At 50.6% G+C, this 21359-nt stretch overlaps 1 protein-coding gene across 2 annotated transcripts in view; it reads left to right on the top strand.

Annotated features, from left to right (window-relative positions):
• Window positions 1-21359, top strand: part of LOC144827733 (sodium- and chloride-dependent neutral and basic amino acid transporter B(0+)-like) — a 3091484-nt gene that overhangs the window by 55343 nt on the left and 3014782 nt on the right. Inside the window, exon 2 of one of the 2 annotated variants that reach the window (XM_078685939.1) lies at window positions 2798-2915. The exons of the other annotated variant lie outside the window; for it this stretch is intronic. The gene's annotated coding sequence lies outside the window, so the exon portion shown is untranslated. The remainder of the gene's footprint in view (window positions 1-2797; window positions 2916-21359) is intronic. 2 annotated transcript variants of the gene reach the window in all.

The raw sequence follows: 21359 nt of genomic DNA, 5'->3' as shown, positions 1-21359 counted from the left end.
CAACAAAACTGCTCGGTATCTTGCAGCTCATATTGGGATTTAAATGATGCGAAGGTTTGCACCCCTCCTCAGATGTCTTTGATTCGGGAGATCCCAATCAGATCCCACTTATCAAAACCCTTGGATCTCCAGAAGCTTCCCAGTTTCTCCGAGTTCCACAATGGCGCGGTTTGTAATTTTTTAAAGGTGAGAAGTTTTCCTTTGTTGACCAAGTATCCTATATTAGTGTGTCCGATAGTGTCCCACTTATCAAATCCCATGTGGAAGCAAAGTGATCCCAGTCTCTGCGATGACCACGACGGTATAGCTTTCGTAAGTGTATCCGTCTAACCCAGACGTTAGTTGGCTTTATGCGAAATAGCCACAGTTTGTGACATAGGCCCTAGGTATCACCCTTTTCGAGTTTTACTGTAAAGGGCCCCCAGGTCACCCTCTCGTCCTGTTTGGTATTGTTCTAGGTGGAAAGCCGGGTTGGTGGGGATCCGTATATCCGGTGGTTGACGGCTACTAGTTGTGAGGCCCAGTAGTAGAGGCGTAGATCCGGACGGGCAATCCCTCCGTCCTACCATCCCTTGGTGAGCTTCTGGAGGGCAATAAGGGGTGCCTTCCCATCCCAGAGCAAGACACGGAGTTCCCCTTCTATGGTGGTGAAATAATCGTTGGCTACGGGAAATGGGCAGTTTTTAAGCACATATAAAAATCGGGGTTGTACTAGCATTTTAAATAGGGCCGCCCTGCCCAGGAGGGACAGGGGCAACGACCTCCAATGCCTAACGTCCTCCTGTAGCCGCTTTGAGGGGCCCAGAAGATTGCGTTCATAGAACAATTTGGGTTCGAGTGTAATAAAAATGACCAAATATTTAAAGCCTGCCGTGGCCAATTCTATTGTATATCCATGAGGTAGAGAAGGCGGCGGGCATGGATCAATTAATAGTGTATCCTGCGTATTTGCAAAAATTAGTAATGACCTTAAATAAGCTGTTTAGGGAGGCCCGGGGGGATGCTAGGTATATGAGGATATCATCCGCATAAAGTGATATTTTGTTCTCTATATCCTCGCTCTATTTTAGTCCCCTTATAGAAACGTTTTGCCTTATCCATTGGGCCAATGGTTCGAGGGTCAACACAAATAATAAGGGGTACAAGGGACAACCTTGCCTGGTTCCTCTCTGCAAAGCAAATGTACGAGAAGTGTGATTTTTTACCCTGACCTGACCCAACAAATTCTTGTATAGCAGTGCCACCAATTGTCTGAATCGCGAGCCAAAGCCAAACCTGGCCAAAACGTAGACAAGATAGGGCCACTCTATCAAGTCAAAAGCCATAGTGGCGTCCAAGGATAGTATAACCGCGTCTTCTCGCAGGCTGTCTGCCCAGGACATTGTGGACTTGACGAATATTAAGTGTGGTCGTGGACCAGGTATGGGAGTATCGCTATTAGCCAGGATGCAAGAAGTTTAGCCAACACCTTGGCCTATGAACTAATCAAAGAGATAGGTCTATATGAACCACAGTTCACTGCTGATTTACCCGGCTTGCGAATTACGACTATAGAGGCCCGTCGTTGGTCTATTGGAAGGGTGCTCCTCTCCCGACTTTCGTCATACATGTTTTTTAGGTGGGGAGCTACTTTAAGGGCCATCCCTTTGAGGAATTATATGATGATCCTGTTAGGTCCCATTGCCTTCCCAGAGTTAATACCAAAGATAGCTTTGCAGATTTCATCTGCAGTTATATCTGCATCTAGGGCGTTCCCGTCAGTGTCTGAGAATGAAGGTCGCATCATTTCCTCCAAGAGCTGACGAGAGTCTTCAGAGGATGTGTCTGTGGGTTCGGTGCCTTCCACAGTCGTTGCAGCTGAGTGGATTGTTGGGCCGCCTATACTTCACCCGGGCCCAGTGCTACTTACATTGTGATCCGGGACGTCCAGGAGGAAGGACGTCCAGAGGCAGTCGCGCCAGCAGGTGAGACCGCGGCTCTGATGTCCCTCCCAGGGGTCAATGCAAGGGGAGCAGCTGCCCGGCTGTCTCTTCAAGCGTAGGCCGCATGATCGGGGCCTCGCGTTGTTGTCGGCAACCCTGTTCACTCTCCACACTGTTGAGATGCTGGGGATAGTGTCACACGTTCTGCCTCCCACTGCGGCACCCAACCAGCACCTTCTCACCTCGGGTCTTTGAGGAACGCAGTGTAGTCCGCCGCTTCTCGGAGGCCCCACGGGAAGGCCCCGGAGCCAGGTAACTTGATTAGGCCGACACCGCGATGCGCAAGCAGTGTCCGGTGGGCCCCAGGCGTATCCACTTCCCGCTGCTATTCTTCTTCTCTCCCCGGTGGAGTTTCACCAGCGCTGGCTCGTGGAGGTCCTCAGGGTGTGTAACGGGTACTTGCCGTGCCTACTTCGCCCTCCAGGGCAAATCGATCGTGTTCAGTGGACTGCGATTGGGGCCGTCTTCTCCGCTAGTCCCTGGTCGCCATCTTGGGCTGTCCGGGAATCCCCGAATCCAACGCTCTCACCTGCTCATAGTCAGGCAGTTGTTCTTTTTGAGCGAAGGCTGCAGAGCTGCTTTAGAAGCGACCATTTCGTTCAGCCGCTAGCCACTCCCCCCATAGATCCCACCTTCAGATAAAAGTAGGAGTTCATTGTATCAATGAGTATTCTGCACTCAAATATATTTTGTGTAATTAATGTACTAAAGGAAAGATAAAGTACCACATATAAAAATTGCTTCATGTATATCAAACGCAGTTTATAAAATGTGTGTTTAAATCGTGACTAATGTAGAAAATTCTCTCCTAATAGATAGCAAGGCATGAGAAGGAGAAGTCGGCAGAGATAATCGCCATAACGAGCGAGTAGATCAGTTCTCATAGAGGAGGAGAAGAGCGCCCAAGCATGAACAAAGCTGTAACGTATTAATGTGAGAAAGAAGGGGAAAGTGTCCAATTTGTTGTGGGGGATTGAGAGATGTCCTAGGAAAGGAATCACATGGGATTTCTTACCTTGAATGCAACTGATATTATGCTGTGCTTGGCTAGGGACAGCATTCATTCTTTGTTTTCTACTTTAGGAGGGACATCCTGAGGCTTCAGAAGGAGCAGACCTTTGTTCTGTGTATTTGGCTTTATGCTCCTCGGCCCAAATGCTTGGAGTGTTTTCGTTTGGGAGACTTCAGCAACTGACATCTTTTCTTTATTTTCATTTAAATTTAACTAAATGTCTATTAGAAAAGTCGGTTTGCCCCAGTATTGGAACTTTTATAGATTCCCATGCTTTTGTATCATTCCCCGTCGTCAGAATGGGAGTCTCGGTAACAAAAATAACATAGCAGTAGGTACAAAAGAGAAAGAAAAAGGCCTAGGCCTCCTTCCCTTTTGTAGCATATCCACCTCTTTGTGTAAAAGAGACCAAACTAGGCATCAGCCAATCAGAAGAGCCTCACCCCATAGAACCCTCCTGAAGGAACCTCAGAGCCTCAGATTTTCTACCGCACGTTGTGCTTAGGAAGTCTCCTTTGAGCTCTGCTCAATCTCTACTCTTCAGAGTTTTTCTTCGGGTTTTTTCTCTTCTAATTGTTAGCTGTACCTTCGGGATGTCTGACAAGGAAAAGAAGAAGGCCCTTTTCAAGCCATGTTCCACCTGTGGCAAGAAAAGATTATTTATTGAGGATAAGCACAAAGACTGCATCTACTGCCTCTATCCTGATCACAAGGCTGCGGACTGCAAGATCTGCTGCACCTTTTCAACCAAGACCCTCCGGGACCGTGATGGTAGACTTCTTACATGGCTCCAGAAATTGAAGTCCAGGAAGGACACTGTCTCCAGTGACAGTGAGGACTGCGTCTTCGACAAGAAGGTCAGTAAAGAAGGGTAGGGGTTCCACTTCTCCTTCTGTGGAGCATCCTTCTAAGGCCTCAAAAAAGACCCCCAGAGAGTCTAAGCGCCAAGGTCCAGGCGAATCTCCTCACCATGGTGAACAGGAGAGGGTGGGACCATCTGCGCCTTCTGTGGGTTTGAAGACTGATCCAGCCTTCAAAAAACCCTCTTCTCAATCTTCTGGAAAATCTGACAGAAGTTCCAAGTCGACGACGATGAAGGCGCTGTTGACGGAGGCTCCGTCGATGAAGAAATTGAAGCCTAAGCTGAAACTGGTTCCGTCGACGGGCTCGTTGACGGGACAATCGACGTCGACAGGATCGTCGACGAGAATTGAGTCGTTGACCACAGCTACAGCATTGTCGACGAGGGATTCGACGACAACGTCGACGAGGATGTTGAGGACGGCGACGATGAAGTGTTCGTCGACGACAGTATCGTTGACGAGGGCCTCGACGACGACAGCATTGACGACGACGGCGGGTGGGGTGTCGACAGTCTCATCGACGACGGCATCGACGACGCCCATCTCGTCGTCGAGTGTTCTTTCTTGACGAAGCATATTCCGTCGGCGAAACCGCCGACGGCAGCATTTTCAGTACCATCGTCGATGGGACCGTCGACGATTTTATCATCAGAAAAGAGGATTACTATTTCTATGACCAGAATCACACCGGACATGACATCTCCTAGAAGGGTTACCCCCTTGCCACCAGCTCTGCTGTTGGATGAAGATGAGTCAGAGGATGACGATCAGGACTCATATGGCTACGCAGACAGTCCCTCTCAACTTCTGGTTAAATGCCAGGAGATAGATTCTGAAGGAGGGTACGACCAGGAATGTGGTTACCATCAACATTCTGCCCAACCACAGCAATATTTCAGTCAAGACATGGTTTCGGTACCATCATCTTTCTTACAGGACCTTCACAAGATGCTGCAGGATTATAAATCTAGATCTGCAGGACCTGCTCCTGTTCCAGTTGCGCAAGCCATGCCTGCCCAGGCGCCTTCCTCAATGGCTGTTCTTGAATTGCCAACCCAGGTGTCTCCTCAGCCACAGACATCTGTTCCACAAGAGCCTTCCAGACCAGTAGACACCCATGATGATTCCTCGGATGAGGATCAATATATCATCCCAGACCCACCATCTCTGTGTCCGGATCTGGTGGATTCCCCACCAGCGGATATAGGGGGATTTCATCAGCTAATGGAAAGAGCGGCTGGCAGATTCAAATTATCTATGCCTTCTGTGGCCACCGAGTGTTTCTTATATGATTTTAAGGAACCTTATAAGAAGACCACAAGATCCATACCAATTGTTCAACATCTGTGGGATGAACGCCTTAAGGCGATGAAAATCCAGCGACGGTGGTCCCTGTACCACCGCGTCTAGACAAAAAATATAAAGCACCTGAGGATGGTCCAGCTTCTTTGACGGGACATCCAAGACCAGACTCTGTAACTTCTCAAGCGGCGCAAAGGAAGTCCCGCAACCCCTCTGCTCCTTTAACAACTCCTCCAGATAAGGAGTTAAGGAGATTGGACAACGCCGGGAAGAGGTTCTCTTCGATGGCGAGTCTTCTGGTGCGGGCAGCAAATGCCCTAGCAATATTGGGCAGATACGACCGCCAGCTATCGTGTGATGTGTCACCGTTCTTGGATCAGCTTCCTCCGGAGTCGAAGACAGAAGCTAAAAAAGTTTTACAGGAAGGGGAGGCAACATCAATGGAGGTCATTGACTATGCCATGGATATTGCCACGACGGCGTTTCGTTCTTTGGCTGGGGCTGCAGTCCTTCGTCGCCAGGGATGGCTTAAGGTGACTTGGCTTAGACCCGAGATCCAAAATAAAATCCTGGATCTCCCTTTTGATGGAGAAGCATTATTCGGTAAATTGATTGACTACACAGGATACTGAGACCTCTAGGTCTTTGGGTACGCTTCAGTACCGTAAAGCTCCTTTTAGAGGGTCCAGAGGCAAAAGCACCAACTACAGAGGATCTTATCAACAACAAAGGTACTCCTCCTACGGTTCAGGTTTGCAACAATACCGCCAGCCTTATCACCATAGGCAGGGCCAGTCCTTGAATTACTCAAGACCTAATAACAGAGGAAAACAAGCTCGCCAAGGACGTGGTACGTCCAAGAGACAATAGCAGCCTCCTGGCTCTTCCTACTGTGCCCACCTCCGCAAGATCATCAGTAGGAGGCAGGGTGTCCCAATACCTTCAGAATTGGTCCAAGATAACATCAGACCGTTGGGTGCTAAACATCATTCGAAAGGGCCATACTTTGGAATTCACTCAAATCCCACCATCCAAGCCCCCTACTGCCATTCCATCCAAACATCTGCGTCTTCTGCGGCTCGAGGTTCATCAAATGCTCCTGAAGGGTGCTATAGAGCCGGTTTCCTCCGACCGAAGAGGAGAGTGATTCTATTCCGGGTTCTTCCTAGTAAGGAAGACGCTAGAGAAAAGGCACCCCATTTTAGATCTCAGGGAGCTCAACACCTATCTCATCTCCCTGTCTTTCTGGATGGTCTCTCTTCAAGACATTCTACGGCTTGTCAATCCGGGGGATTTCATGGCCACGCTCGATCTCGAAGATGCCTATTTTCATGTACCAATTCACCCAGCACACAGAAGGTTTCTACGATTTACAGTAGCCAAGAGCCACTTTCAGTGCAAGGTTTTACCTTTTGGTCTTCGCTCAGCCCCGAGGATCTTCACAAAGGTGCTGGCGCCAGTGGCGGCATTTCTACGCAGGAATCATTTTCAAGTCTTCCCTTACCTGGACGACTGGTTGCTGAAGGCTCGGTCCAGGGAGGCAGTGAGACAAGCGATCCAGGCATGTGCAAACCTGTTTCAAAATCTAGGACTCACATTAAACAAGGAAAAATCGTCTCTGATCCTGTCCAGGACAGCACGCTTCCTGGGGGCCATCCTGAACTCGAAACTCTCAAAAGCTTTCCCAACCAGTATGTTCCAATTTGCCGGCAGTCCCACATCATATGGCTAAACTCCGCTCCTTCTAAGTTACAACGTGGACACTTCGCAGTGTCTGTATTGAAATATTTGTTTATCCTTGCAGGAGTGAGGTACATTCTATGTAGTATAAAGAAGTGGACCAGCTAGAAATGATCATTTCTAGTGCTTTTCCACGCCCTCCTAACTATCTGAGCCCATGGCTTCTCGGGAATCTCCTTACCCAGGTCCGATTCCCACGTCCGCTGCAGTTCCCACAATGGCATCAACCCCTCACCAGTCATACACCTATATAAGCATGTAACTGCCTTAAAGGTCCCTGCCGCCACCACTAGATACTGACACGCCATGGAGGTCTGCGGCTCTGATAACCCCTCCCGCCATTGCTGCTGTATGGCCGTAACCAGGGCCGAATGAAGCAAGAAATCCCCATGAGGGAGGTTATATCTGTCCTGCAAGGCCTGAAATGGGAGGAGGATGCCATCCTCATACAAGTCCCCTAGCATCTGTAACCCTGTAGTCTCCCATTCATACAGTGCAGCCCAATCCCCTGTATGTGGGAGTACAGTGCACATAACTAAAGGTATTTCCGGGGCATAGGGCCGTTTAATCCTGGCCCTTCGCTGACTCTGATTCCAGCATAGCCTCATCGTCCGAACCTCGCCGGAAAGTGTCCCGAGCCACAACGGCTGTTGGATAATAATAGAGGACAGTACATGTCTCGGGATCCCAGTTCCGTCTCGTTCGTCGAGGCCCCGAAACTCCAGCACCACTGCTTGGGTAAACCATTGCAGCTGGGCCGCTAGGTAGTAGGTCTTGAAATCAGAAACCGCAAGCCCTCCATCGGCTTTCAGGCGCGTCAAAGTTTTAAGTGCGACCCGCCTCCTACCAGTCACCCAGACAAAACCCACGAGCAAAGATTGGATCTGTTTAAATAATGACCCCGGGAGCCAAATTGGCAATGTCCTGAAATAGTACAACAACCTGCGAAGCACCACCATCTTTAAAAGCCCCACACGTCCAGCCACTGAAAGAGGCAGAGTGCCCCAGAATGTCAGGCTACCCCGGAGATTTTGTATAGCTCTGCTCACATTGCCATCCAAGAGATCAGCAGACTTGTGGTAGATGTTAGTTCCAAGATAGGACAAACATCGATATTCCCCTTTTATCCCGTTAGTATGGGAAGGACCCTCGCTCATCGGAGCCGCCGGGAACAGGCAGGTCTTCGCCCAGTTCACGCCGAGGCCCGAGACCCTCCCAAAATCCCAGAGTAGGGCTTTCGCCCCATCAAGGGCATCCGTTGTGTTAGCTAGGAACATAAGTAAGTCATCCGCATAGTCCGATATGTGCTGCACAACACCACACACCTGCAAGTCCGGCATAGCACCGCCCGAGTCTGGCTTGAACTGCTAAGGGCTCTATGACCAATGCAAACAACAAGGGGAAGAGCGGGCACCCCTGTTGTATCCCTTCTGTTCATGTTGTTTTATTACGCGCCATATGCTTGATCGCGCTCTGAATTTCCCCCAGCATTATTTCCTGCATTAATAGGTCAGCCTGCGTCTTTTCCAGCTACGGTAGTCTGTTAAGAATTCTCCTATGATGTCCCCATCAATCTCCAGCTTACTCAGATATCATTTCGCGTAGTATCTAAAATAAAATCATTAATCCCCTGTTGGGTGTAAACCGGGTCCCCTGTCAGACCATCTAATTCTAGTATGATCGTCCCTCGGCGGGCTGGGTCAGCCAGCCAAGCCAACAGGGTGCTTGCCTTATCGCGTTCTGCATGCGTGCGTGCTAGATATTTTCTTATGATCGAAGCAGTGCATCCTTTAGAATTGCTCCGCTACTGCCTCTCTAGCATCGAATACCTCCCTCTGTAATTCAATAAATAATAAATGATGGCTTGAGACAGTGCCCCGGGTTGAGAAGGCGGGCACCAAGGCCCTGTGCACTCATTCAGTGGCAAACAGGGAAGACAGGCCAAAAGGCTTCAGTGTGTTATGAATCAATTTTCCCACAAAAGTGTTCTGTCACCGAAACCCCCACGTGTTCCAGGAATCCCAACAGGCAGACATTATTGATTCAGGCCACCAGAACTCCAGCACAGAACGTCACCTCTACTACCTGCTGTCTCAAGGTGGCCACAGTGAGAAGTTGGCCTGGCATATGCTGTCCACTATTCTAGTGGGCACCTTGCACCAGTCCAAACGACCCTTATTGATAGTTGGTTAAAGACAACCTTTATAGAAAGCTATCCTAGTGGTAGCTGTGGAGAGCAGCCTCAGGGTAAGTCTTGGAGGAATGTAAAGCTGCTTGTTTTACCAGTCTATAATCTCGTGATGGATCAAATGAAAGGAGAACCACACCAGGTATATATATAAAATATATGTATTTATTCTAAACACATCCCTGTAGTCTCTTTATGAGGCTAGAGGCAAAATTACTTTTAGTAAACTCAATAACAAACAGTAAATTAGCACAATATACTTTGAGCCCTAGGGGCGTACCAAATCATATATCAATACAGTGGTATAAGAACCACAACTTGCATAGATACAAGGCCTAGAGCCTTCAGAACCGCTGGGGCCATCAGGAACCACCCAAGTTAGTGACACAGGGGACCCACGGGGGACGCGTGCCGTGTCTAAACACAGCCGCAAATCACCATTAACTTCTATGGGGAAAGTCGTGGTTGGAATTTTAAGGATAAAGGACACTTAGAAGAGGACTTGGAGCAAACTCCTTTAGAACTAGATGGTTCTAGAGTCAACACCCACAGGAGCATCCGAGTGCTCGCGTTACCTCACCCAAGGAAGCCGGGTGCATTGGTATCTTTTGATGTCGAGTTTCATCATCGTTTTCAATGGCGATCTGCTGAAAAGTGCTGCTTGCGACCAAGTGGAAAGTGTCCAGAGGGATCCAAGCCTGGATCGAAGATGAGAAGAACCTAAAAGCAGAGGAGACAGAGTCTGGGTCACTAGCCAGTGACCAGGGGCACGATAGTCGAATGCCCACAGATGTCGGGTGTTTGCAGGTGAAGAAGGGGAAACTTGTCTCTTCAGCCACGAGGACTAGGAGGCGTCGACGATGACCAGGTGCTGGATTCGAGCTGTGCCACGAAGGATGTCGAGTGCTGCGGTGTCGGTGCCCAGATTAGACCCAATAAGCCTTGGCAACAGCAACCCACGCAGAAAGCAGAGATTGGCCTCGGTGCAGACCAGCAAGGTCTGAGGGACTCACCCTTTGGTGGGGAGTCGGTTCACGTCTGGAGCAACCAGGGAACCCAAGGAAAAGTAGAGTTACCTTTGAGGGGACCCACCAGTTGACAGACCAGGGATCGCGAATGAGCCTCGAGCGAAAATGCATAAAGCAGGCCCACGGAACACTCGTGCAGTGTATACCCACAATCTTCGGGGCAGATGGTGCTCGGGGTTTGGGTTACAAGTAACTCAATGCACAACTTTGGGAACGCTTGGGAAGTCGATGCACCTGCAAATGTGCACGGTGTACAGGAGTTCCGGTCCCACGTCACTCGTGAGGGCTGTGGGTCTCAGCTTTGCTGGGATCTCGTGTTGGCCTCTGAGAAGTCTGAAAGTCTGTGTCCTGTGTCGCAAATACTTCAGAGTCCGGCGGGAGCTTTGGAAATGCAGACCGACAAGATGCTTCTTTGGTGCCTGTTTGTACTGGGGAGTCACTCCTTGACCCCAAGGGAGATTCTTCTGTCCTCTAGTCGTGAGTAGAGGGTCAAAGTTCCAGGATTCAGTTTCAAAGTGTCGTCTAGGTGTAATCTAAAGTCCTGTTGCCAGGGTTCCCCTACTTATACTAAGAAAAGGGGTTGGACATACTCTGGGGACCCACCTATGGGAGGGTTTGGAAAGAGGGGTGGCTACACCCTTTTCCTATGTCCAGTATCCCGCCAGAGCAGAGGCTGGTAGCCCCTGCAACCAATTTGAACTGGACTATTCACAGGGACACCAAATGTGACCCCAGTGCAGATATCAAAGCTCTCTGAGAGTGCACCCACTGAGCCCCAATACACTAAAGCCTGTCTTGGAGGTAGTTACACCTCCCTGTACAGGAATCCTATTGTGCAGGCCTCCCCTGCTTGAGTTTCAGTCAGCAGCAGGAGGCCAGACTCGTGTCTGTGGCTGCAGTATCCATTTTGTGGTGCTGGGGCTCGTTTAAACTATTACCGGGCAGACCAGTGTGTACATGTCTTCTCCCTCTAGAAGGGTGGAATTCTACCCCCGCTGCCAGGACTGGCGATGAAGAGTAGGATTTCAAAGTGTTTGACACCAAACACAACATGTTTCCATGCAGCCATTCCAAAGTTATCATTAACCCTGAGGTTATAATGCACTTAAGAGTATATGGTCTGGCTGCATCACAGAACCATCAGAGAATCAATTCCGAAAGCTGCAGAGGGTTCCTGCTCATGCATGGGCACCCTCTCACACAAAACCAAGCACTCTGCCTTCAGGATTGGTAAGGCCTGCCATAGGAGTGACTGATAGGTTTATATGTGTCAGTGATTTAGGGTAGATATAGGTAACCTATATCTTAGTAAGGGGTGCAGGCACCACCTTTCCCAGGCTGCAGTAGCAGTCCTGTGGTGCCATTTTGCAAGGCTCCCCAGGGGTGGCATAATACATGCGTCAGCCCCTGGTAGGCCTCTGGGATACCAATTCCCTTAGTACCTAAGGTACCATATACTAGGGACTCACAAGGGAAACCCAGTAACCAATCTGGAGTGTACCTAATGTACATTCAATCAATTTAGAGAGGAAGCAGCTAGGCTGGCGTCCTGGTTAGCAGGGACCCAGCCAGACTAAAGTCGAAAAACAGTGGAACACCATCAAAAAGTGGGGGTAACCATAACAAGCAGATCCTACTCTCCTACACCCACCCCCCCCCCCTTCCCCTTGAATGGCTGCCAGAAGTTCTGTTTTCAAGGGTTTTTTGGCGATCTGATCAGGGACCTGGTCCACTGGGCAGATGCAGGACATGTGCTCCTCTGCGCCACCGACCGTGGGGTTGTGTACTGTTCAATAATGTTCCCCTATGAGGCTCCTGTTTGTTTGTTTCTGCTCATGTAGGTAGTGGATAGAATCCCCCCAAACAGCGCAGAACGACACCTCTGGTCCCCCAGCAACAGCAGGCCCTCAGTCCCAAGTAAGCAGATATGTCCTCAAGCCCACTGCCAGAACCCAGCACCAGGGTCGTTCCTCTCACCCCAGAAGAGGGGAGGGAGCCCCTTTGCTGGGGTGCAAGTATTGTAGCCATCTAGTCCTCCACAGCAGGGTTCCACATGATCAGATCGGCAATAGGCCCCAGAGGAGCCTCCCACAGGAAGCAATGTGGCCGATGCCAGAGGAGAGGTGCAACTATGGGCGCTGCCTCCAAGTGGTCCCTCTAGAAGTGCAGTCCGCAATCAGCAGAGTTCCACCCAGAATCCCCTCTAGGGAGGCTCAAACCACTCAGTCCCTTGTGCTCCAGAGGGACAGGGGAGCCCGTAGTGGCAGCAGCAGAACCTCCAGCGCAACACTATAAGACTGCATCAGGATGTTCGCAGCACACCACCAATGCACTGCTAGTTTCTCTGCGGTGAAAGATGTCCTCAAGGCACTGCCCTTGACTCCCCGCATTCACCAGACCAATATAGGAACGGGCACCACTGCCCACCAGAGGCCCGGGAACCCACCCTGGCCCCGCGGATGTAGGCCACCTCTCGCCATGGTCAGGGAGCAGGGAAGGTGTTGCGTTGCTCTGCCTGTCCTCCCCCCCCCAGACCACCTCATCTGCGGGCGAGACTGGCCGAGCCTCACAGCAACGTCGGATGGGCCACAGGGGAAAAGGCTGGCCCTTTGGTGCCAGCCAGCATGCAGAGGCAGTCCATGCCCGGGAGCCGCTCTCTGTCTCCGGCAACAGCCATATCCCGAGTTCCAGTGGGACAGGCAAGACCTCCCTTTTCCAGAAGGAAGAGCGCTCCTTCACCTCAGGCTTTCTCCGACGAGGCTAGGAAAACCACCTTCATCCTCACCTCGCACACTCCTAGGCCCCAGCTTGCTGTTCTCCGGAGCCACCACACTCAGGCGGCTACTGGTGGTGGACTCAGGGAGTATTCATCAGGGATCAGTGCATGCAGGCTTCCCATGGGCCAATGCTCTTAGTTTACCCGCAGAGATCCCTAAAATACTGCAGAATACTGAAGGATTAGCTGGGAGCCTCTTAGGAACATGTCCTGCCCGCCATGTTGCGTGCCACGCCCCCTACCTCATGAATATTAATGAGGTAGGTCTCAATTTGAAACACCTTAGGAATGACAGCTATCACAGAGATGGTGGCCTGCTGAGGTCATCAGACCACTATGTCTATGATTACTTTTAAATAAAGCAATCTTTTTTTTTCTTTTAAATGCAATCCATTTTTTTTAAAGGAACAAAGGATGTGTTTAAAAAACATGAAAAGTGTAAGTTTGATTCTTTAGAAGTAGGCAGTGGCCCATAGGACCACTGCCTACTTTTAAAATATGCTTGATCAACATTCATAAAGGGGAAAGGATCACTTGGGAACCTCTTCCTGTTTGCGAATGGCTTACCACGTCCTGTGAGGAGGTGTAAAAGATTAATGTTTTGTGGCCAGAATCCGGTCACAAAACCGTAATACATACCATAACGATTTGGTGTTTAGAAGGGATGCCCTAAACACAGCCTTTCCCAATTCCGAATCAGTCTTGGGTTGTAACCCAAATTGTTAATCAGTAACTTGTTACCCAATTAAAATTCGAGTGGATACATCAGAAAAGGCATGTTTGCAATTGTAAATGGCTTAATTCTGCAAATTGGGCCATTTGAAACTGTAAAAGTACTTTGCACACCTAGCTCTTGATTATGTATCCACAATTACTCATGTGTTCATCCAATTTTATTCAATCCCTATTTTTGAGCCATATGTTTCTAGAATGTCAACCTTCTTATATTTTGTTCTACTTTATGAAAACCAACTGTGAGTAACCAAACACTGCATGCCTATTGGTTGGTCTGTATTCAAGAATTACATCAACAATATTTCTGTTGTAAGAGGGAGTGTTCCTATAACCTCTCCTTTCATATTTTGAAACTGTTATGCACATTTTAAATGTAGTTGAGAATGTTTGTGTTGCTGCTACATAAAGGATTTTTACTTCAACTTAAAATAATTAATATTCATCTCATCTTTTTCACTATGTGAGACATGAAAGAGTATCATTAGATGCGGTTTGATGGCAGCCCAGCACATGTACTAATGTCACTATTCTTGTTAGGTTCAGTAAATGTTTTGTTAATTTAAACCTGCGCTCAGCCCTTAACACATAGTTGCAATGGCACAGAAGAGACAGGCTCTGCTTAAGAACATTTGTAAAGTATTAAACAAAAATACAAAAACTGTTAAAAAGTCAAAAACACAAAGTAATAAAAAATCCCTCTCCAATTTATAAAATAGAGAATAATTTACTGAAAAAAATGACAAAATAACAACACAAATCAAAAAAGGGGAACTGGAGCAATGAATTCATAAACTTTTAAATAAAAATAGTACCAAAAAGCACAAAACACCAACCATGAGCAACTCGTCACGCTAGACTGGAATGAGGTAAGGGTTCAGGCCAACCGTATTGTCGCGCTGGTTGGATATGAAAAATAGGTTGGTCCCAGTCCAAAATTTTCCTTTGAACGTAGAAACTTTTCAAGAAACTAGAGTCCTCAGTTGGGCAAGGCTGCAGGCTAGATCCAAAGATGGGCTCTTCGATAACGGGGTGGCAAAGGATCAGGTCTGATTGAAGTGGTTAATGAACTGGGGAAAGCTTTGAGCTAGAAGAACCCAAAGTTCAAGTCCAGGAAACCATAGATGTTGATTGGATGCTGTTCGGTGTTGGGCTCGGGGAAGATTTTTTTCCTTGGACTTCGACTTTTTCCGAATGTCAGATTTCCTCAGCGGGACGATGCTGCAAACTGTAACTGAGGATGGTTTGATGTCGTTGAATGAGGATCAGACCCGTTGAATCGGATTTGCTGCTGCGATGAAGAATGTAGCGGGAGCTGCAACGAAGTCAGGCTCACCAGAGATGCACTCACTGAGGAACAGCTGACAGGTTCGTCCTGATTCCACAAAGGCGCTCCAGGTAGCAATTTAGCAAAAATGTTTAAAGTCACAGCGTTTAGAGTTAGGCAGGAGGAATAAACTCTGACAGAAGCCAAGGCTTCCAGGAGGACCTCAGTAATTGGACTTTTTGGACAGGGCTCACTCCAACAAAAGCCACTAGCACGATCCAGGGCAGGTCTACTTAAAATTTGCCGGCTTCGGGGGCGTGGCCAAGCAGCATGGCCGACAGGACGTGAGCTCCTCCAGCTCTGTCCCGAAGACCAACGAAATCCTGTCTCAAATCCTGCCCGGGCTGTCCCGATCTCTGAGACCTGCGTCGGAACCCGCCCTGAACCGACTGAGGCCATTGAACCAGAGAAGCGGTCCCGGGATCCCTCGTGGTCGGAGGCGACAACACTGTCGGGGGTAGCACCGGCGTCCTGTTTTACGTGACGCCGCGTACTGGGCCTGTGGGGAGACACTGGACTGCGGGCGCTCCGCTTGCGGCTGCCGGGTTGGCCGAGCCCCTGCCAGGTCCCGGCGTCCTATCTGAACCCCCGGAGGTGAATTGGTGTGGCGCCTCTGCACCTCGGGGCCGGCGAGCAGAGCCCGATGAGATGGAGGCGCCGTCCATTTTGGCTGTGTTCCCGAGGCGGAGCTCTACTCCTGAAGCTGCCGCAGACGAGGATTGCCCGGAGCACCACCAGAGAGCCTGCAATCGGTGGCGAAGGGCGTGAGTACTGCTTCCCTGAGATTTACCCGTGCCTCCGGTTGGAGTGGGGGTCCCGATTGCCCGGTGCCCGACCTCGCCTGACCCTCCTGCGGTGATCCGCAGCGACTGCGCGCCTGCTTCTGTCGGCCCCCCCGATTTGATCCTGACTTTCTCCAACATACTACCTTTGGGGGGGCACGGTCACTGGCGATCCTTTGCCTGCAGTGGTCCCTCGCCCCCCCCTCCCCCACGCAGCCGCCATTTTGACTATTCCTGGGGGAGGCGGCGGAGTGGGGTGGCGAGGTGCGCCAGTCCCTCGGCCTGGCCTGTGACGATGGACCCCTTCTGGGGGAGGGCGACCCCTGAGGCTTCCTGACACCCGGCTGCTGGCTGGAGGTGGGAGTGATTGCGAAGCGAGGGAGTGACCGTGACCGCCCTACCGCCGGTTCTGATCCTTGCTTCCTTGAGGCACTTCCGGGCCCTGGCCTCCTCCGCACTACTGGGGTTGTGAGGGGTTGGCTTTCTCCTCTTGGGAGCCGCCCGCACCGCGCTGCTTGCGAGCCAGGTGGTGGCTTCATACCTCCTATAGCGCTTGTCCCGGATTTGATTGGGCGGTTCCTTCTGAACCCCTGGGATAGGCATAGACGCCTTTGACCTTACCGCTTTCTGCTGCAATCTTCAGCATGGCGGCCCATTCAGGCCGTTCCTCGAAGACCTCCCAGCCGAACACGATCGTGCAGTATACCACCCCGCGCCTCCCGCCGCAGAGGATCACACGTCAGTTGGGGGCGGAGGATGGCGGAGAGGGGGCTGCGGAGCCGTCCAGGGCTGAAATCCTCAAAGCCATTCAGGGATCCCACTCTGCTCTGGAGCGCCAGATAGAGACGGTCTCTATCGATGTCAACTTGCTGCGGACGGACCTTCGCAAAGTGGCGGATAAGGTGTCGGACGCGGAGGGCAACATCACTCAACTGCAGGGAGATGTTGCTTCTTTACAGAAGTCGCTGGCCCAACTTACCTCTACTACCCGTGCATTGGAACGACGAGCTGAAGACGCGGAAGTGAGGGCGCGTGTCGGAGTAATATCAGAGTCCTTGGGGTTCCGGAGCGACTGGAGGCGGGGAACCCTGAGCGTTCCTGGAAACATGGATCCGTGAACGCCTGTGCCCGAATGGACTGTCCAGTGTCTTCGTAGTGCAGTGTGTGTGTCCAGGGCATGTAAACCAAATGCTGCTAGTGGGTCTGCAGTGCTGATTGTGCCACCCACACCAGCAGCCTTTCAAAGGGTTCTCAGACCTGCCACTGCAGTGTCTGTGCGCAGTCTCTACTGCCATGTCGACCTGGCAAGTGCAACACTAGCCAGGTCTTAACCTTCCCTTTTCTTACATGTAAGACACCCCTCAGGTAGGCCCAAGGTACCGCCATGGGCAGGTGCAGCGTATGTGAAAGGTAGGACATGTACTGGTGTGTGTGTGTAACACGCCCTGATAGTGAAATAATGCCAATTTTGTTTTTACAATAGAAAGGCTATCTGTCCTTTAGGCTAACATAGGAGTTCCTTTGTAACATCTTACAAGAATAATGTTCCAGTGGGATAATATAGAGAAATGGAGTTTAGGCTTCTGGAACTCAGAATTTAAATATACACCTGTTAGACCTGGCATCATTGGCATGAGTCTCTCCTCCATTTTTTTCTGTTTGCCTCCTCTGTTTACGATGTTTTTGCTGGTATATTGCTTTGGGCACTGTGCCACTGCTGATCAGTGCCACAGTGCAAGTGCTCCCTATGTGAAATTGCTGTATTGATTGAATTCCATGTTTGGCTTATTTGGTTTACTGTCAGTCCCTAGTAGCGTGCACCAGGAGTGCCAGGGCTTGTAAATACAAATGCTGCTAGTGGGCTTGCAGCACGTGTTGTGCCACCCCCAGAAGCGGCCTAGTAAAAGTATGTCTACAGGTCTGCCATTGCTAGACCTACGTGCAGTCTGGTACTGTCACGCAGACTGCGCAAGTACACCTACTTGCCAGTCCCTAAACCTTCCCTTAACTTCATGTTAGTCACCCCTATGGTCGGCCCAAGGGCAGGGTGCATTGTAAGCATAAGGTAGGACAAGCCTGACAAGGTTGGCATGTCCTAATAGTGAATTACAGCCATATTCGTTTTCACTATTGTAAGGTTACCTGCTCTCCATCAGTTAGAATGGGCTGCCAGGATTATTAATGCTATAATCCTAGCGGGCTCGGGGAGCATGGTGCAATGTCGAGTTTGGTATCCCTGAACTCAAGGTCTAATAACGCATCCGTTTGGGTGGATGGTTTTTGGACTCTGTGTTTGAAAATAGCACTTTTAGAAAGTAGCTATTTTCTTGTCTAACTGTCTACCGGTCTCTGCTGGTTCTGGTGTGCGTGTGACAGGAGCTGGGTGGCTCCAGAGGTCTGAATGAGTCAGTGTGGGATGAGTGGGGCATTTGCATTGAGAGTAGGGGAAGAGTAGCTCCTGATAGCCTGCCCTGCCCGATACAATGCTGGCTCCGCCCCCCTGCCAGGTGACTGATGACGCTGTGCCTGCCAGGGACTTTCCTGGCCCCACCTCCTGCCGGGCAACTGATGGCCCTGCCCCTGCCAGTGACAATGCTGGCTCCGCTTCTGCTGGGCGGCTGAAGACTCTGCCCTACACAGTGAATAGGCCAGGTGCCTCGGCCTGGCAACACCCACAACAAACCCAAGATGGGGGGAAATTCCCCTGCGTGGACAAAGGGATCAAAGCCAAAAAGGGGTATAAGAGAAGGACCCCTGAACCAAGAATTTAGATCACTTCTGACAAGGAAACCTGAACCAAGGACAAGAAGCCTGCTGATCCAAGGACTTGCCTACCCCTTCTGCCAGTGTGCTGTTTGTTGGGGGAATCCTGCAGTTGCTTCTTTATTTTTGCCAAGGAACCAGGAGAGAGGAACTGAGTGTGTACTCTCAAACTTTGCCAAGGAAAATCTCCAAGGGCTGGAAGAGTGCCAGCCTCCTGTTGAAGTCACAGGGCCAAAGGACTTCATTGATTTGCTGAAAGTGCTTGTTGCTGGAACTTGAAAATCCAGCACCTCTGAAGAATCCAGCAATCTCGACGCCGACGGACGCCGCCGAATTCAGCTCGACATCGTGAGTAACGGCTCCAGTGTCCCGCACCTTCGACGCCGGCTGCCGGGCCCGATCGACGCCAGTTGCGACGCCAGTGAGTAGCGAGTTCGGCTCCAGCTCCAAGTGACCCTGTGTCGACGCCGCCGCTGATCGCATCGACGCCGAGCCCTCTCGAAGCCGTGAGCGCTGCTCACTCTTGCAACATCGACATCGACGACGACGCCGTATCCTGCTTCACCTCGTGAGCGCTGCTCCCGCCTGACATCTGTCGACGCCGCTGCAGATCGCCCTGACTCCGAGGCCCGATCGACGCCGAAGACGCGACGCCGGACATCTCGACGCCGCTGATCATCGAGTGCTTCACTTTTCCAAGGTACTGTGTTGTGGGGGTCTGTGCGACTCCGGGCTCGACGTAGCGCTCCTCGCGGTCGACGCCGAACCTTTGGATTAACTTTGCCTCGACGTCGTGTGACTCCCGTGTGGGTTACATTGTTGCCAAGAACTGTGTTTTAGAGAAGAAGAGTTGCTTTTTATACTAAAGACTTTGTGCTAAGAAGAAACTACGCTTGAACTATTATTTTTTCTTCCAAGAGTATTTATTAAGACTGTGGTATATTTTTGCCGTTATCTGGTCTTGTGCTAAGCCTTATATAACAATCCTTATTTTTATAATACTACTGTGTCGTGTCCATTTGTAGTGTATTCACTTTATTACTGTATGTGGTCATAAATGCTTAACGCACTGCCTCTGAGATAAGCCTGTCTGCTTTGCCAAGCTACCAAGGGGGTGAGCAGGGGTTATCTAAGTGTGTGATCCCCTTGCCCTGACTAGAAAAGGTGTGTCCCTATTTGTGAGGAGGCGGACCGCTGGGTCAGTACCAGGGTCCACAAGGGTCCAGTGGGAGACTCAGCCAAAGGTGGGCAGGGTCCCCAGCAGAAGAGTGGGGGGGACAAGGGTAAACAGAGGGTGTTCCAGAAAGGGCCCCAAAGTAATCCCCACGGGAACCAAGGGAAGGGTTCCCAGCCTCCCCCAGTGAAGAAATCAGAGACCCCGACGGGTAAACCTGGTCATAGGGGCCCAATGACCTGCTTCGCTTGTAAGCAGGTGGGACACCGTTTTTATGATCCCCAGTGTCCCTTGAAGAACTCTAGTGCACCACCCCGTGCAGCCCCCCGTCAGTTGGCGAGTGTAGCCCTGGGAGGGGAGGAGATGGTTACCCATGGTGGGGAGGGTCCCGCAGAGATGTCCCTGGTCTCTTTAGGAGACATGGAAATGGTCCCTCCACCCCCTCTGCCTAGTAACACTAAAAAATATAGGCAGTGGATGACCATTAATGGCCATAGAGTGGAAGCTCTCGGAGACACCAGAGCGAGTGTGACAGTTGTCAAGTGTCACTTGGTGTCCAGAGAGCAGGTGGTTCCCCACGCATTCTACCCTGTGATAGCTGCTGACAACTCCCAGAGAGCTTGTGAGGTAGCTCAGGTTCCCTTTGAATGGGGGGGAGTTTCAGGTACTCTTCACGTTGCTGTAAGGCCCGCCATGCCTGTTGATTGTCTCCTGGGCAATGATTTGGAAGACTCCCCTTGGGCTAAGGTGGAGAGGGAGACACATTTGAAAATGTTGGGAGTGCCAGAGTGGGTGTGTGCAACCACTCGATCGATGACAGCAAGTAAGGGTGTTGATGGTGTTCTGGAGCCTGAAAATATGGCCCAGGCCCCAGCTGTGAAGAGAAGAGGCAGGGGGCGCGGGAAACCGTCCCCCATAGTTCCCGTGGTCCAGGAGGAGCAGGGCTCGAAAAATCCCAAAAATGGTACTAGTCCTGCAGGACTAGTACGTTAAAAAAGGTCCTCGACCTAACTGCAACCTACTTGACCTCCGTCTCTGAAAGCGGAGCAAATGTGACAAGATAACAAGATTTAAAGGCATCTTTATTGCTCATTCACTTTGTGAGCAATAAAAATGCCTTTAAATCTTGTTATCTTGTCACATTTGTTCCGTTTTCCCAGACAGAGGACAAAAGTTGGTTTGTTTTCCTACTCGCCAGAAAGGGCGAGTCGGACCTAAAAACAGCTCGACCTTGTTAAATTTAGCTCGACTATGCGAGTGGTCGAGTGGAATTTTCGAGCCCTGAGGAGGCAGACCTTGAGGGGTATGCCCTGAAAGCCACAGGGGAACAAGTAGCTGAACTGGGAGACCTGCCCGAGCTGACCCACTGGCAGCAGGATGGTGGTCCCTCCAGGGAAGAATTTTGTGCAGAACAGAAAGTGTGCCCTTCTCTTGTGGGTATGAGGCAGCAGGCCTCAGCCCAGACAGCAGGTGATCAGTCAGGATCACATTTGGTCTACTGGGAGAATGATCTCCTGTATAGCGAGCCTAAGGCTGTTGAGCCTGGGTCAGCCCGTGTGCTGGTGGTACCCCAGCGCTTCAGAGCCTTCCTACTGGGTTTGGCTCATGACGTTCCGTTAGCTGGACATCTGGGGCAGGACAAGACCTATGACAGGCTTGTCACCCATTTTTATTGGCTTCAGATGAGAAG

The sequence above is a fragment of the Lissotriton helveticus genome, chromosome 4_1, assembly GCF_964261635.1.
Source record: "Lissotriton helveticus chromosome 4_1, aLisHel1.1, whole genome shotgun sequence".
Classification (NCBI taxonomy): Eukaryota; Metazoa; Chordata; class Amphibia; order Caudata; family Salamandridae; genus Lissotriton; species Lissotriton helveticus.
This window is presented reverse-complemented; position numbering and strand designations above follow the sequence as displayed.